The sequence below is a fragment of the Carcharhinus amblyrhynchos genome, chromosome 2 (genome assembly GCF_965287045.1).
Source record: "Carcharhinus amblyrhynchos chromosome 2, sCarAmb.v2.hapA, whole genome shotgun sequence".
NCBI classification, from domain to species: domain Eukaryota; kingdom Metazoa; phylum Chordata; class Chondrichthyes; order Carcharhiniformes; family Carcharhinidae; genus Carcharhinus; species Carcharhinus amblyrhynchos.
The window spans coordinates 8,728,513-8,743,973 of NC_137325.1; the positions used below are offsets into that span (position 1 = coordinate 8,728,513).

The window sequence follows — 15,461 nt, forward strand, 5'->3', positions numbered from 1 at the left end:
GGAAAACAGCGAGTGGCAGGGTGACACAGTGATTAACACTACTGCCTCACAGCGCCAGGGACCCAGGTTCAATTCCTGGCTTGGGTCACTGTCTGTGCAGAGATCACACATTCAGTGCATGCATGGGTTTCCTGCAGGTGCTCTGGTTTCCCCCCACAGTCTGCAAAACATTCAAGTTAAGTTGACCAGCAATGATAAATTGCACCTTGGTGTCAGGGAGATTAGCAGAGCAATTACTTGGATTTATGGGGATAGCGCCTAGATAGGGTTGGTGTTGGTGCAGACTTGATGGGCTGAGTAGCCTTCTTCTGGACTGTAGGGATTCTGTGATTCTCGCCAGATCTGATTGTCAAGAAACCTCCTGGTGGGTATGTTTCACAGTGTCATGTAGAGGGTAGGGCCTAAACACACTGACAAAACACTGAGATTGGGGCACCATTTTTAAAGGGCAACACAGAAAGTAACCTATGACCACAGAGGTCCCAGTGTCCCCCCCCCAAAACCACCCCCACCCTCCCACAATCAGAGCTGGCATCTGTCTCCCTCTCACGCGATCAGAGCTGGCAAACCTCTCCCCCAAATAGTCAATGCCAGCACTCTCATGGCCCCCCCTCCCCACAATAATCAATGCTGCAATACACACACCCCCCCTCAGGTGGACACTCCTCCCCCACTTTGCTCCCAAACATTCCCCCCAACAACTCACCCAAACGGCTACCTTGGGCATCTCTAGCTCCCACATCTTCAACCCCCCCCACCCTGGAGGTTCAAAGAACAAAGAACAAAATCAGCCCAGGAACACAGGCCCTTCGGCCCAATGAGCCCACGCCGCCATCTCAACACCACCAGTCCCCCTCTCCACCCACGACCCCTGCCTAACATTTTATGGCCACCCAGATTGAGGGAATCTGATTTAGGGCAGTTCCTGCCAATCAGCCTAACAGCACATCTTTGGGGTGTGGGAGGAAACCAGAGCACCCGGAGAAAACCCACGCAAGCACGGGGGGAATGCGCAAACTCCCACAGACACCGGCCCAAATCCATGTGTCTGCACAGCAATCAGCGATAGTCACTGAGCTGTCGTCTTGCCCAGTATCTGGTCCAGTTTAGGCACACACTAATGACATGAAGCACTAGGCCAATCTCGAACAACCAAGAGCAGCCCCAGTACGGCCCATCGTGTGTCTGCCTCTCGTTGGACACGAGGTGGACTGGCATCTGCCCTGGCACAGGCTGGCACTGCTAGGTGGGCATGATGCCAACCTCACAGTGCTAGTCATGCCAAGGACTTCGCCAAGGGGCATTGCCAGGAGCATTGCCTGGCCATATCCCTCTTCCCTGGGGGCTAATACATTTATGCCCTTGACAGGTCCCCATGATAGGTTCACATCTGGGTGAAAATATTCTAGAAAATACACCTCAGGCTCAATATACTGTGGGGTTGGTGGTTAACAATATGTGAATCCATTTAAATGTATTAAAATCATGTTCATGTCTGCGATGGGCATGAACCTGATTCTGTTACTGGCGAGGGGGCGGGGGGATCGGGTATTAGATCTCGCCAGTGAGATTCCCGATTTCTGGGAATCGCCGGACTTTGAGCTCCCACTGGCATTCCCGCAGACAACGAGAGTGGGCTCGAGGTCCTGTCCATTGGTGAGGCAAGCCCATGGAGCAGTTTGAACACAACTATGACAACTTAAAGGCACTGGTGGACCAGGAACCAATGTAAGTCAGCAAAAACAAAAATGATGAGTAAGCAGAACTTGACACACAAATTGGGAAATTGGGCAGCAGACTAGAAATTGGGCAGCAGACTAGTAGCTGAGATCATGGTAGTATGGAGGCTTCAGTGGCTCCACAAATGGCTCAGTGGGTACCTATACTGTTTGATGAGTCACATCGACCAGAAAGGATCCACCTACTCTAATCTGTGTTAAGCTGCCAGATCTAAACTGGGGTAGCAATGTGAGTAGTAAGGTTAGTGGGGAGTCTCTGTGCTGCGGCAAACACAGTCAGTTGGAATAGTTTTGTCTGCATACTATGCAATTTTCTCGACTGGGAGTGTGCGTGTGACCGGTGGATGAAATTACATTTTTCATGGTGATCAAATCGCCTATCAACACTTATTATCTAGATTCAGATAGGAAGAAGGATGAACACTATAGAGAAATACTAAGGAGTGGTCTTGGGAACAGATGTGGGTGCAGGCATGGGTGTCTTTGATGCTGTACCACAGCACAATTGTGCATCATTGGGACAGAAACTGGAATTTCTTTTTTGAAATGGAGTCACTCCATTTACCTATCATAAATCTTCCATCCTTGTCTCCAGAACTGTACTTCCTGTCATCATATTTTTCATTAGTTTTGTGTCAACTTCCTTAGATTGGAGTTTTCTATATCATGCTGCAATTATCTCCACTCAACAGTGTTGATTCTGCAGCACCTCAGTTTGGCATCTCCCAACTCCTCAGTCTGCGCAGTGGAGAAATCTTTATCCCCAATCAATTCTACTTCTGTGCTTCCCAAATTCAGAATCAAAGACTTTAAAATGTGGCCTGTTTAATTATCTTCTATCTTCTCATTGCAATATATAAACACAGGTACAGGCCAGTTGGTCTGAATGACTGTTTCTGTATATTCTATGTAATTCTATGCAATATCATAGCATCCCTACAGTGCTGAAAGAATGCCCATCGAGCCTGCGCCGACAACAATCCCATCCCAGCCCTGTTCATCTCCCTGTCATTAAGGGGAAATTTAGCATGGCCAATCAACATAATGTGCACATCTTTGGACTGTGGGAGCAACCCAGGGCACCCAAAGAAAATCCATGCAAACGCGGAGAGAATGTTCAGACTCTACACAGACACCCGAGGTTGATACTGAACCCATGTCCTCAGAGTTATGAAGCAGCAGTACTAACCATTGTGCCACCGTGCTACCCCAATAGTGATAGTGACTCCACGTGTGCAACACAGAGGGATGACTGACAATGGTTTTACAACATGCAGTTTTAAATATACTTTCTTGCAGTTTAATAATGATCTGTTATTTGTGCTCATTATCTAAAGAAGTGTGTTACAGAATTACTTAAGAATACACATGAATTAACTGTAAACTTTTATTTTATGCCATCCAAGAAACTTACCTCAAGTGCACAAATGAGTTATTAAGCCAGGGACTCCCAATGTGTGAGCAGTGCAATGAGCAGTTTCAGTAAAACATTGCTTCTACTGTACTGTGAATGATAATTAAACTTGAAATTACCATCTTCTCCTTGTTTGTGTGTGGGTTTAGTTTGCTCATTAAAATGTATTGCCTCCAGCACTCAGACTCTCATTGTACACGAATGAATAACAAATAGACTCAATGCTGAATAATCAGATATATGTGAGCAACTAGCTGTTCTCCTGTGGCATTGCTCACAAAGGAAATATTAAAAAAGTATATCATTGTATTTATTGCACTGAAAAAGGCCATTCGGCCCAACTGGTCCACACCACTATTTATTGCACATGAGCCTTCTCTCACCTTCTTCATCTAACCCTATCAACATTTCCTTCTGTGCTTATATGGGTCCTGCAGGACACGCAAGTCAAGTGGGAAAACAGGTGAACCAACACCTCAAGGAAGTCAATTCCTCTACCAGTGCAATCATGATGATGTGAAATCATCTTTGCTCGTCTGGACATTGCAATTGCATGACAAATAATCAGTTTCTGAAGCAACTCCATGGTGACACAGTGGTTAACACTGCTGCCTCACAGCGCCAGGGACCTGGGTTTGATTTCTGGCTTGGGTCACAGTTTGTTGGGAATCTGCACATTCTCCTTGTGTCTGTGTGGGTTTCCCCTGGGTGCTGTAGTTTTCTCCAACAGTCCGAAAGAAGTGTTGGTTAGGTGCACTGGTCATGTTAAATTCTCCCTTAGTGTACCCAAACAGGCGCTGGAATGTGGCAACTCGGGGATTTTCACAGTAACTTGCAGTAACTAGCATGCAGATAAAGCAGATAATAAAGAAAGCAAATGGAATGTTGGCACTTATAGCTAAAGGAATTGAATATAAAGGTAAAGAAGTATTGTTGCAACCATACAAGGCATTGGTGAGGTTGCATCTGGAGTATTGTGCACAGGTTTGAGCCCCTTACTTGAAGAAAGATGTAATGGCATTGGTGGCAGTTCAGTGGAAGTTCACTAGATTGATTCCAGAGATGAGGGATTTGTTGTATGAAGAGAGATTGAACAGTTTAAGCCTATACTCTCTGGAATTTAGAAGATTGAGGGGAGATCAAATTGGGCTACACAAGACGACAAAAGGTATGGATAGACGTGGAGCGGATGCTTCCTCTTGTGAGGCATTCTAGGATGAGAAGTCATAATCTTATGTTAAGGGGTAGCAAATTTAAAACAGAGTTGAGGAGAAACTACTTCTCCAAAAGGAACTCGGTACTCCAAAATGCAGTGGATGCTGGGACAGTGGGTAAATTTAAGGAAGAGTTAGACAGATTTTTATTTGGTCATGGGTTGAAGGGTTATGGGGAGAAGGTAGGAAAACTGGGGATGAGGAGCAAATCAGCCATCATCGAATGACGGAGTGGACTCGATGGGCTGAATAATTCTGCTCCCATATCTTATGAACTTAATTGCAGTGTTAAAGTAAGCCTACTTGTGACAATAATAAATGAACTTTAAATCCTCTTTTCGCTACTAAATGATGGCACCCAATCTCACAGAGGACAGGGAAAACATTTTAAGACATCTGAAAGGGGGACAAATTGACATTGGAGTGTGGGAGGAAATTGCCACAAACTGTGCCATGGAATGATGCCTCATCCAACAAGTCACAACATAGTCAAAAACTGACCACATAAACACTGCTGCAGAGAAGTGACAAGAGTGGAGGGAGAAAGAACGGAACCCTGGTTAGAGTTCTCTCCCACCCCAAGGGAATCAGAAGGCCACTCTTGTCCTCTCCACCCAAAGACCTGTAGTTCCGGAAATGGTCTGCTGCATCACCTGAGGTCACACAAATCATGAAACATGTGGGGACATCACCCTTGTTTCATAGGACTGACAATAGTAACGATGTAGCTTTTGCTTAATTGCATCTATGCTATTTGCCTCAGACACACTTTATGGTAAAAAGTTCCACATTCTTAGCACTCTCAGTGCAAAGAGGTTTCTTTTGAATTCCCAATCAGATTTATTTGTGACTATCTTGTTTGATGGTGTCTTATCTCAAGTGGAGACTTATTCTCCACACTGTTCCCATCAAACCCTTTCATAATCTTAAAGCGCAGTGTTTTACTAAAATCATTTAGATAATTCCTTTCGCCTCCATAGGAAATGATCTCAACTGAATACTAAACTCATATCACAATTGTGCTTGAAGGGTCAAAAAGCAATTTTTCCAAGGTTTTGCCCAAAGGGTTTGAAAAATTTAGCAAGGTTTCAATGATTCAAATATATTGTAATATAAACACCATCTTTACCCGCTTCAAGTTAATTTTCCCTGGAGAACCCATTGTGGGTGAGGGAGGGCAGAAATAACAGGGACAAGAATAATAACTGTCCAAACCAAAAATATTCCGAGGCTGCAGTTGTTTCTTTGTCAACTGGTGAACTGGTTTCATTTTTATTCATTCATGGAATATGTGTTTCACCGGCACAGCCACCATTTGTTCCCACATTCCTAATTACCCTTGAGAAGGTGATGCTGAGAAGCCTTCTTGATAACTGAATGGATTTCTCGGTCACTTCTGAGGACAGATAAAAGTCTGGCTACCACCCATGGTATGAGAAATTGGGGAGGGTGCAGGGACAGAACATGCCAGCCTCCACTGGCCCTGGGAGACGTGACCAGATTTTACAATTGTCAGGCAGTAAAAGTTTATTTATTAGTCACAAGTAGGCTTACATTAACACTGCAATTGCTGTGAAAATCCCCTAGTTGCTACACTCCGGTGCCTGTTCAGATAACACTGAGGGAGAATTTAGCATGACCAATATACCTAAGCAGCAAATCTTTCAGACTGTGGGAGGAAACCGGAGCATCAGGAGGAAACCGAACAGACATGGGGAGAAGTCTCTATGATGTGGGTATGCCGGCGTTGGACTGGCGTAAACACAGTAAAAAGTCTGACAACACCAGGTTTTAGTCCAACCTATTTATTTGATAATATACTCACAAGCTTTCAAGGGACACCCTCTTCGTCAGGTGAATGGAGAGTTCAGAACTCTCCATTCACCTGACGAAGAGGGTGTCCCTCGAAAGCTTGTGAGTATATTATCAAATAAATAGGTTGGACTAAAACCTGGTGTTGTCAGACTTTTTACTGAGAAGTCTCTACACAGACAGTGACCCAAGCAGGGAATTGAACCCAGGTTCCTGCTGTTGTGAGGCAGCAGTGCTAACCACTGTGCCACCAAAGTTGTCTGAGGTTATAACTTCTACCCACACTAACTCAGGGTGTCCTACCCCAGGACCTCCCACACAATCAGAAGGCCAGCAATTCTTTGGTCCTAGCAGTGCCACCAGAAGTGGTGGCCACTTCTGGGACTGCAGCTTGTTTCTGACCAGGAACAGCAATGAAGGCCTGGGTAAAGGTAAGTGGATTGATATTCCAGCCATTGCTGTGGATCTGAAGTCACATGTAGCTCAAAGTTGGTAAAAATGGCAGCTTTCCTTCCCTAAAAGGACTTAAATGAACTAGCTTGATATTTATGACAATCTGTCTGGTCACCATCACTGGTACTAGTTTTTTAATTCCGAATTTATTTAAATAGCTATATTAAAATTCACCAGGTGCCATGATGGGACTTGAACCCTTTGGCTCGTCAGTTCAAGCCTCTGGATTATGAGTCTAGTACCACTATCCTACTGACACTGGGATTTACATGCAAAAATAAATATGGAAGCAAAATTAAACAGAAATGAAAATGGCGATGTCCCCAAAATTGATCTTGCTGATTCAAGGCACAAACAATTCCCAAAACTGCAGAATATCTTGTGGAGATTAATTTAGTCAGTGAAATATTACAAGTACAAACTAAATATGAACGGAAGGAGAAAGAAATATGAATGAAATGTCTAAAGTTAAAACATTCTTCGGATTGCTTGGATCTGACTCACAAGGCTACAAGAACAGGTTAGCAAATACGCATTAAACTTCCAAGCTGGAAGTTCATAATAAGGGAGGTCAATAAAGTTGAAGGAAAAGCCAAGTAGGTCATTACTCATAGCAGCCTCTGGCCTTCTGGAAGACATGAGGTCTCAGGTGAGCGCACATTTTGGGGTGGGGGGTGGTGTGGGGGTGGAGAGTGGCGAAGTGGTTCCCAGCAATTAATCATATTGTTACTCTGGACCACCAGAAAGAACTCACTCAATCTTCTTTTGAAATAAAGGATAAGCAGATGGATCTCCTCAACACTAAGCTTGAGTAATTTATGAAACAAGAGGGAACATAAAACAGCCTCAAAAGCTGAGGCTAAAACTTAAATTTAATTCCTTTGGTTATATAAATTTTCTCTTCAAGTCTTTGCCGCTCGTTCCTTTTATGCACAGCTCTTAACTGAAACTGCTGTTATGTGCAAGTAATAGGTTGTTTGCAAGTGATTGATTGAAATTCATGTAAATGAAAAGCTCACAAAAACATCTGCCCCCATTGTTGCGTAAGAACGAGGTGTGAACAGTGCCGTAATCAAACAGGTGACAATCTCTTTCGAATTCGCCTTTGTCTTCTCTTTCAAACAGAAAGGCATATAAAATATGCAGCCTTCAATTATTAAACAAATTAGCTTTGAGCATGACAGATGCGACAAAAGTGAACTGTTTATATTAACATAAAAATTGAGTGTTTGAGTTCCTTTTATCACCAATAGAGTATGTTAATATATCTTTCTATGCAATGGCTAATAATTCTTCAAATGTTTGGAACCCACTAAATGTGATAGCTTGACATTTCCATTATCTTGACCTTCAGTGATAGGGAGCTAATAAAAGTAAAAGCAAGGGTGGCACAGCGCCAAGACCCGGGTTCAATTCCCGGCGTGGGTCACTGACCGTGCAGACGCCACACATTCTCCCCATGTCTGCATGGGTTTCCTCCGGGTACTCTGGTTTCTTCCTACAATCCGAAAAACGTGCTGGTTAGGTGCATTGGCCACGCTAAATTCTTTCTCAGTGTACCCGAACAGGAACCGGAGTGTGGCGACTAGGGGATTTTCACAGTAACTCCATTGCAGTGTTAATGTTAGCCTACTTGTGACACTAATAAATAAACTTTAAACTTTTATTTATAGGCATGACCTAATCAAAACAATTAGGACAACAGTAATCACTACTGAAGGTGAAAATACACTTTTTCATTAGCTTACTTTTGTAAACCATAGATGTTTCTATTTCTTCAGCTGTTTTACTCATATTGAAGATCCAATGATATAATCAATTATTTATCTCAACAAATTGCCTGGACTAAGATTTTATTAAATTAATTATTTTCAAAAAAAGACGTCAATTTTTAATACACACTAAACTGTAAATTATAGGCACCTAAGGGACTGGCATCAGCTGTACATCTCTTGCAAACGTATGCATGGAGACATAGAAACTAGAAGCAGGAGTATGCCATTTGGCCCTTCAAGCCTGCTTCACCATTCATTTTTTGATCATGGCTGCAAGAGCTGTATCTTCTCTATATTCTTCTTGTATTCAGACAACGTTTTGGCCTCAACTACATTTCACAAATTCACCACCCTCTGGGTGAAGAAATTTCTTCTCACCTCAGTTCTAAAAGGTTTATCTCTTATTCTCAACCTATGACCTGTAGTTCTGAATTCCCCCACCATTGGGAACATGCTTTCTGAATCTACTCTGTCTAACCCTGTTAGAATTTTATAAGTTTCTATGAGAACCCCTCTCACTCTTCTAAACTCCAGTGAATATAATCCTAACTGACTTAGTCTCTCCTCATATGACAGACCTGCCATGCTAGGAATTAACCTGGTAAATTTTCAGAATTTTCAGAATGATCATTGTATGTATTGATATATTTTCTTCAACTGCTTTAAGTACCAGCTATGATCAGCACCAAACCAGCTCCAACACCATTACAAACCCCCTCCTGCACAACAGTTCTGCTCACTTCACAGCTTTATAGTCTTAAATTCCCATTCCAGTTCAAACTGCTCTTTCTCTGCCTTTCAGTTCTACTTAGCAGTACTAGGGAACATGGGGGAAATGTGGTGACATGTTGTACCAATGTATTGCAGCTTCCAAAGGCGAGAGTTAGAAAACAACAATTTGCATATATATATGGTCTTCAATGAGATAAAATGTCCCAAAGCAGTTCATAGGAACCTTATCAAACAAAATCTGACATTGAGCCATAAAAGGAAATATTAAGGTAGATCACCAAAAGCTTGGTCAAAGAAATAGGTTTTAGGAAGCACTCCAAAGGAGGAGAAAAAGAATTCCAGACTTTATGGCATTTTGGCAGATTTTAAGCTTGATCATAAATCATCTATTCTTTCATGAGATGTGGACACTGGGGGCAAGGCCATTAACTGGGAACCTCTGGATTACTGCTGTAGTGATATTACCAGTGCACCTCCATCCTGCTAGAATTAGTGGAACATTTAAATGGAGATGTGCAAGAGCCCAGGGTTGGAGAAACGCACAGATCCCTAGAACTGGGGAGGGTTGCAGGGATGGGAGGAATGAGACCATGGAGGAATTTGAAAAGAAGGTTCAAAACTTTAAAACTGAAGCTCTGTGGGCTGGAATCCAAGGTAGGTCAGCAGAGGGGTGCCAGGTGAATAGAACTTGGCGCAAGTTAGGATACAAGCAGCAGAGTTTGGGATGAGCATTGTGGCTCTGTTGGTAGCACTCTTGTTTCTGATTCTCAAAGTTCTGAGTTCAAGATCCACTCCAGGAAATAAGCACAAAAATCAAGGCTGGCACAACAGTGCAGTGCTGAGGGAATGCTGTTATGTCACAGGTGCTTTGTTTGGGATGAAATGTTAAAACATGGTCTCCTCTGTCCTAGAGGTGGATGTAAAAGATCCCATGACACTGTTTCAAAATATAGCAGGTGATCTCACCTGACCTCACCAAAGTTCTGGGACTACATTCCCACCATCCATTGCAGATGGAAAGATGCCAACCATTTTGAAGAAGAACAAAGGAGTTATCTATGTCCTGACCCATTTAAACATTACAAAATCAGATTATCTGTTCGCTCTGTTGTTCGCGGGAGCTTGTTGTGCACAAATTGGCAGCCGTGTTTGCTTCACTAAATAGTTACTACACTGCAAGAGGATTTCACTGGCTGTAAAATGCATCAAGACAACCAGTGGTCGTGAATATTAATGCAAGTGTTTCTTTCAAGTTTACGGAGAATGGAAGATGGAAGGCTGGTCAGGGGGATGTTCAGAAGATAATGTATTGATGTAACAAAGGTATGGAGGGGGGTTTCAGTAGCAGATAAATTGAGGCATGAGTCATGTCAGACACAGTTATGGAGGTGGCAGTACAGTAGGTGATCTTGGCAATGGCAGGATTATGTGGTTGGAAGCATATTTCTCATTAAGTGTAACAGAAACGTTAGATAATTGAATCACAGGATGATGCAGATTAGAGGGAGGCCATTAGGCCCAATATGCTTATGCAGGCACTTTGAAAGAGCTATCTAATTAGTGTAATTCCCCACAGGTCTGCAAATTTTCCCCCTTGAAATATTTATCCAATTTTCTTTTCAAAGTTGCTAAGGAATCTGCTTTCACAATCCTTTTAGGTAGTGCCTACCAGGTCATAACAATGAAGCGAGTTTCATGAAATGCTAACCCATTTAAACATATGGAACTATGCTTATTTTTCACAGAGACATACATTAGTGATATTTTTAAACTGAAATAAATGACTGTTCCAAATGACTGATACTTGGTTGCTCGATAATCATTCTGCGCATGGTCCTGTTTCCTCCCTTAGCTGTTCCAAACACTGCCTTAAATACTTAACATATAGGCCATAAGTTTGATTTAAAGACACATGTTATGTGAATGCATACTTTGTATGCTCGCTTATGGAAGCATACTTCTGCATTCTTTCAGTGTTATCAAGCTAGTCATATTTTACTGAAGCAATGCTCCTTTTGCTAGCCGCTGTAAATTGTTTATCAGACAATTAACTCATTAAAAGTTACACCAAATCAATTACCATAATAGTATATACAGTTGCTATATGTTGCATCTGTAATAATAAAACTGGATGAGAAATAATAAGAATACTTCAAAGTTGTTGCTCATTCCTATCTTTATGTTGCATTTAAAGCAAAGGGCCAGGAAGCACATAGTCATTCCAGATTGCGGTGGTAGAACTCGAATAGTTGCATTATATATCCAAAGCTCAATCCCATGACCCATGCCAAAACTGCCTCTCGAACCTACTTTGTAACCAAAGTTGATAATTCAAAGTTGATTTTTTTTAAAATTCAGTGGTTTTTATTCTACATCAACAGTTAACCATGTTAAATGTTTTCCACCAACACAAGGAGCCTGAGACTTCACTGGCTTGGCAAACTTCTGCTTCGGTGCTGCTTTCTGAGCAGCCTTAGCTGTAGCTGCACTGACTTTTTTTGTTGCAGCTTTGGCCTTCTTAGCCTCCTTGGCACCCCAACTGCTTGTTCACGTTGAGCTTTGCGCACCTCAGGCTTCTGATTCCTCTTAGCCATAATTTCAGCAAGACACGCACCAGTAATAGCCCATTGGAACTTCATTGCATGATGGGAATGCTTTTTCCTGAATCTCTTCAGACTGCCCTTTTTTGTGCTTGCACCTGTAGAAGACAGTCCAGTTGATCTGTTGAGGGTTGCTCTTGGAGAGGAAGGCCGGCTTGCATTTTGAATTCAGAAATTGGAAAACCTTGCCATCAATTCTGGCATAGTGCTTTCTGTGACCCGGGTAGATTTTATACCCACTGAAACTGCACAGTTCGACCTTCATTTCAACAGCGAAGATGGCATGGACGGAGTTAGTGGGGACAAAGCGGAGGACAGCAGAAAGAGGGGCTGATCTGGGCATAGATTGGACAGCAAGTACCACAGAACAGTTGCAATGGATGTGCGAGGAAGGGTAAGAGACACAAGCATGACTTATGATGACAGCAAATCTCCTGGTTGGAGTAGCCGCAAGCAAGAGCAGATGCATTCAACAATATCTGCACAGAGATATTGTTAATAGCATTGCTCACAGAACAGAAACAAGTTCACTTGGCCCAACTGGTTTGTGTTGCCTAAGGTTCACATGAGTCTGCTCCCAACCTACTTTATCCCACCCTGTGAGGATAACCTTGATTATTTTCTCCCTCATGTGCTTATCTAACTTTCCCTTTAATGTATCAGTGCTATTCATATCAAATATTCTGTGTGGGAGAACATTCCACATCCCCACACTCTGGGAAAGAAAGTTTCTCTTTATTGGATTTAGTTCTCACTCCACAGACACTGCCAGATCATTTAATTAGAAATTCCTGTTAATTGTAACAGATCACATAGCAGCAAGAAAGAACTCTTCTCCCAGGGAATAAAATCTTGGGGCCAAAAAGAGCAGGAATAAAACCTGGGCCACAGTGGTGAGAGCACACCACCAGACCACCAGGGACAATTTACTACTGACCAACTGGCAATCTGGGAAAGTGGGGTTGTTAATTGACAATGTGTGACAGTGGGATTAATTCATTGGCAATCTGTGGAAGGGTGATAATTTAATTGGTTCTCTGCAGCAGGTAATTATATTTTATTCATTTATAGGACGTGGGTGTTGCTGGCCAGGCCAGCATTTATTTTCCAACCTAATTTCTAAAGTGATGGTGAGCTGGCTTTTTGAACTGGACAGAGTACCCTTCGTTGTCCAGTACTTCCCTGGAGCGGAGAAGCTACAACATCTTCTCCGGAGTCTTCAACATATCATTGATGAAGACGAACATCTCACCAGGGCCATCCCCACAACCCCACTTCTTGCCTTCAGACAACCGCACAACGTCAAATAGACCACTGTTCGCAGCAAACTATCCAGCCTTCAGGACAACAGTGACCACAACACCACACAACCCTGCCACAGCAACCTCTGCAAGACATGCCGGATCATCGACAAGGATGACATCATCACATGTGAGAATACCATCCACCAGGTACATGGTACGTACTCTTGCAACTCAGCCAATGTTGTCTACCTAATACGCTGCAGGAGAGGATGTCCCAAAGCATGGTACATTGGGGAGACCATGCAGATGCTACGACAACGGATGAATGAACATCGCTTGACAATCACCAGGCAAGACTGTTCCCTTCCTGTTGGCGAACACTTCAGTGGTCACGGGCATTCGGCCTCTGACCTTCGGGTAAGCATTCTCCAAGACGGCCTTCACGACACACGACAGCGCAGAGTCGCTGAGCAGAGACTGATAGCCAAGTTCCGCACACATGAGGACAGTCTCAACAGGGATCTTGGGTTCATGTCGCACTATCTGTAACCACCATGACTTGCCTGGGTTTGCTAAACCTCACTCACTCACTATACTGTCTGGAGACAATACACATCTCTTTAGCCTGGGCTTAATGCTCCTTCCACTCATGTTGTTGGCCACTTTAAGACTTGAATAGCAGGTCAGGTGTAAAGACTCGCATTCTACTCAGTAATCTGTAAACTGTGCTGTTATATGCTCTGTCTGAGGCCAGAACTCTCCATTCGCCTGATGAAGGGGCAAACCTTGAAAGCTTGCGAGTTTACTATCAAATAAATTGGTTGGACTTAAACCTGGTGTTGTCAGACTTCTTACTGGTTTTGAACTACTGCAGTCCCTGAGGTGTAGGTACACCAACAATGCTGTTTAGGAGGGTGTTCCAGGATTTTTACCTAATGTTGGTGAAGGAATGGTGACATATTTCCAAGTCAGGATAGTGTGTAGCTTGGAGGGAAATTTGCAGGTTGGATGTGTCTGCTGTCCTTGTCTTTCCTGGCGGTAGCAACCATGTGTATGGAAGGTGCTGCCTAAGGAGCCTCAGTGAGTTTCTGCAATGTATCTTGTAGACTGTCCACACGGCTACCACTGCGTCACTGGTGAAGAGGCTGAATGTTTGTTGAAGGGTAGCATCAAGTGGACTGCTTTGTCCTGGATGGTGTTGAGCTTCTTGAGAGTTGTTGGATCTGCACTCATCCAGGCAAGTGGACAGTATTTCATCACATTCCTGACTTGTGCCTTCTGGTTTGTGGATCAGCTGTGGGGAGTCAGGGGGTGATTCAGGGGGTGCAGGATTCCTATCCTGTGACCTGCTGTTGTAGCCATAGTATTTATGTGGCTAGTCCAGTCCAGCTTTTGGTCAATGGTAACCCCCAGGATCTTGGTCATTAATAACAGTGGGGATTTAATGCTTTCCTTCAAAATGAGTTTGAAGGCATCGGGCAGACATTTAAGCTGGTGATGGGATGGGCCTTGCCATGTGGAGACCACAACAAGCAAATCTGTGCAAGGTTGCTTTCAAGTTCCAAGTGTTGCCCCTCCATTCAAAAGTAATGTGACAGATTGGATGTGGCACTGGGAAGGAGCACCTTTATTAAATACCACCCAATGCAAACATTACATTGCCTATGGAGACCATGGTTTTAACTCTACCTAGCAGAAACCAGATAGTGTGGGTGGGGGTCATTAAAATTAGTGTATGATTAACCCCCTCCTACCCTGCTGTTTTTCTAACTGGTCTGAAGTTTAACTTGCTCTTTTCAGCAATTCACAGAACCATTCCCTAAGCTGGGAGGGTCTCGGTTAAATCATGTCAGCATGGGCTCATTCAGTATTTTAGTCAGAGGCCTGCATAAAGGAGCAGTGATGGTTTCCCTATCAAGCCAAAATTGCAAAGAAGAGGACTGTGGACCAGAGGAGGCCCAGACAGTTGAGTTTTTTGATATTTTCTGGCTTCCCGTGGTCCAGGTTACATCCTCCTACCTGTGATCTTCATTCCCATTCTCTGTCTGGGTAGAGCACTTGATGAGATTTGGGAGGACTCCGATTTAACTATGTCAACGAGATCTGGTTATTAAGATCCACATGCCAGGATGGGACACTGCTTTGGATCTTCCATATATACCCACTCTACTCCTCATGGGAACCACAGAATTATGATGCAGAAGGAGGTCATTTCGTGTCTGCACTCTCTCTCCAAATGAGTATCATGACTTCATGCTATTTCCCTGTCTTTTCGCTGTCCCCTGTACATTGTTTCAATTCAAGTAATCATCTAATACCTTGCTGAATGGCCCAATTGAACCTTCCTCTCCCACACTTCCAGACAGTGCATTCCAGATTTGAACAACTTGTGTGAAAGAGTTTCTTCTCATGTCACATTTGCTGCTTTTTCAAATCACCTTAAATCTGTGTTCCTCTTGATCTTTTTAGGAGGAGGGA

The 15,461-nt window shown here is 43.3% G+C and overlaps 1 protein-coding gene and 1 pseudogene across 3 annotated transcripts in view; both read right to left on the bottom strand.

The window, feature by feature from the left end:
- ulk4 (unc-51 like kinase 4) overlaps positions 1 to 15,461 on the bottom strand; it is a 390,892-nt gene that overhangs the window by 100,367 nt on the left and 275,064 nt on the right. The gene's annotated exons all lie outside the window — the stretch shown is intronic.
- LOC145360095 (large ribosomal subunit protein eL24 pseudogene) lies at positions 11,504 to 12,004 on the bottom strand (annotated as a pseudogene).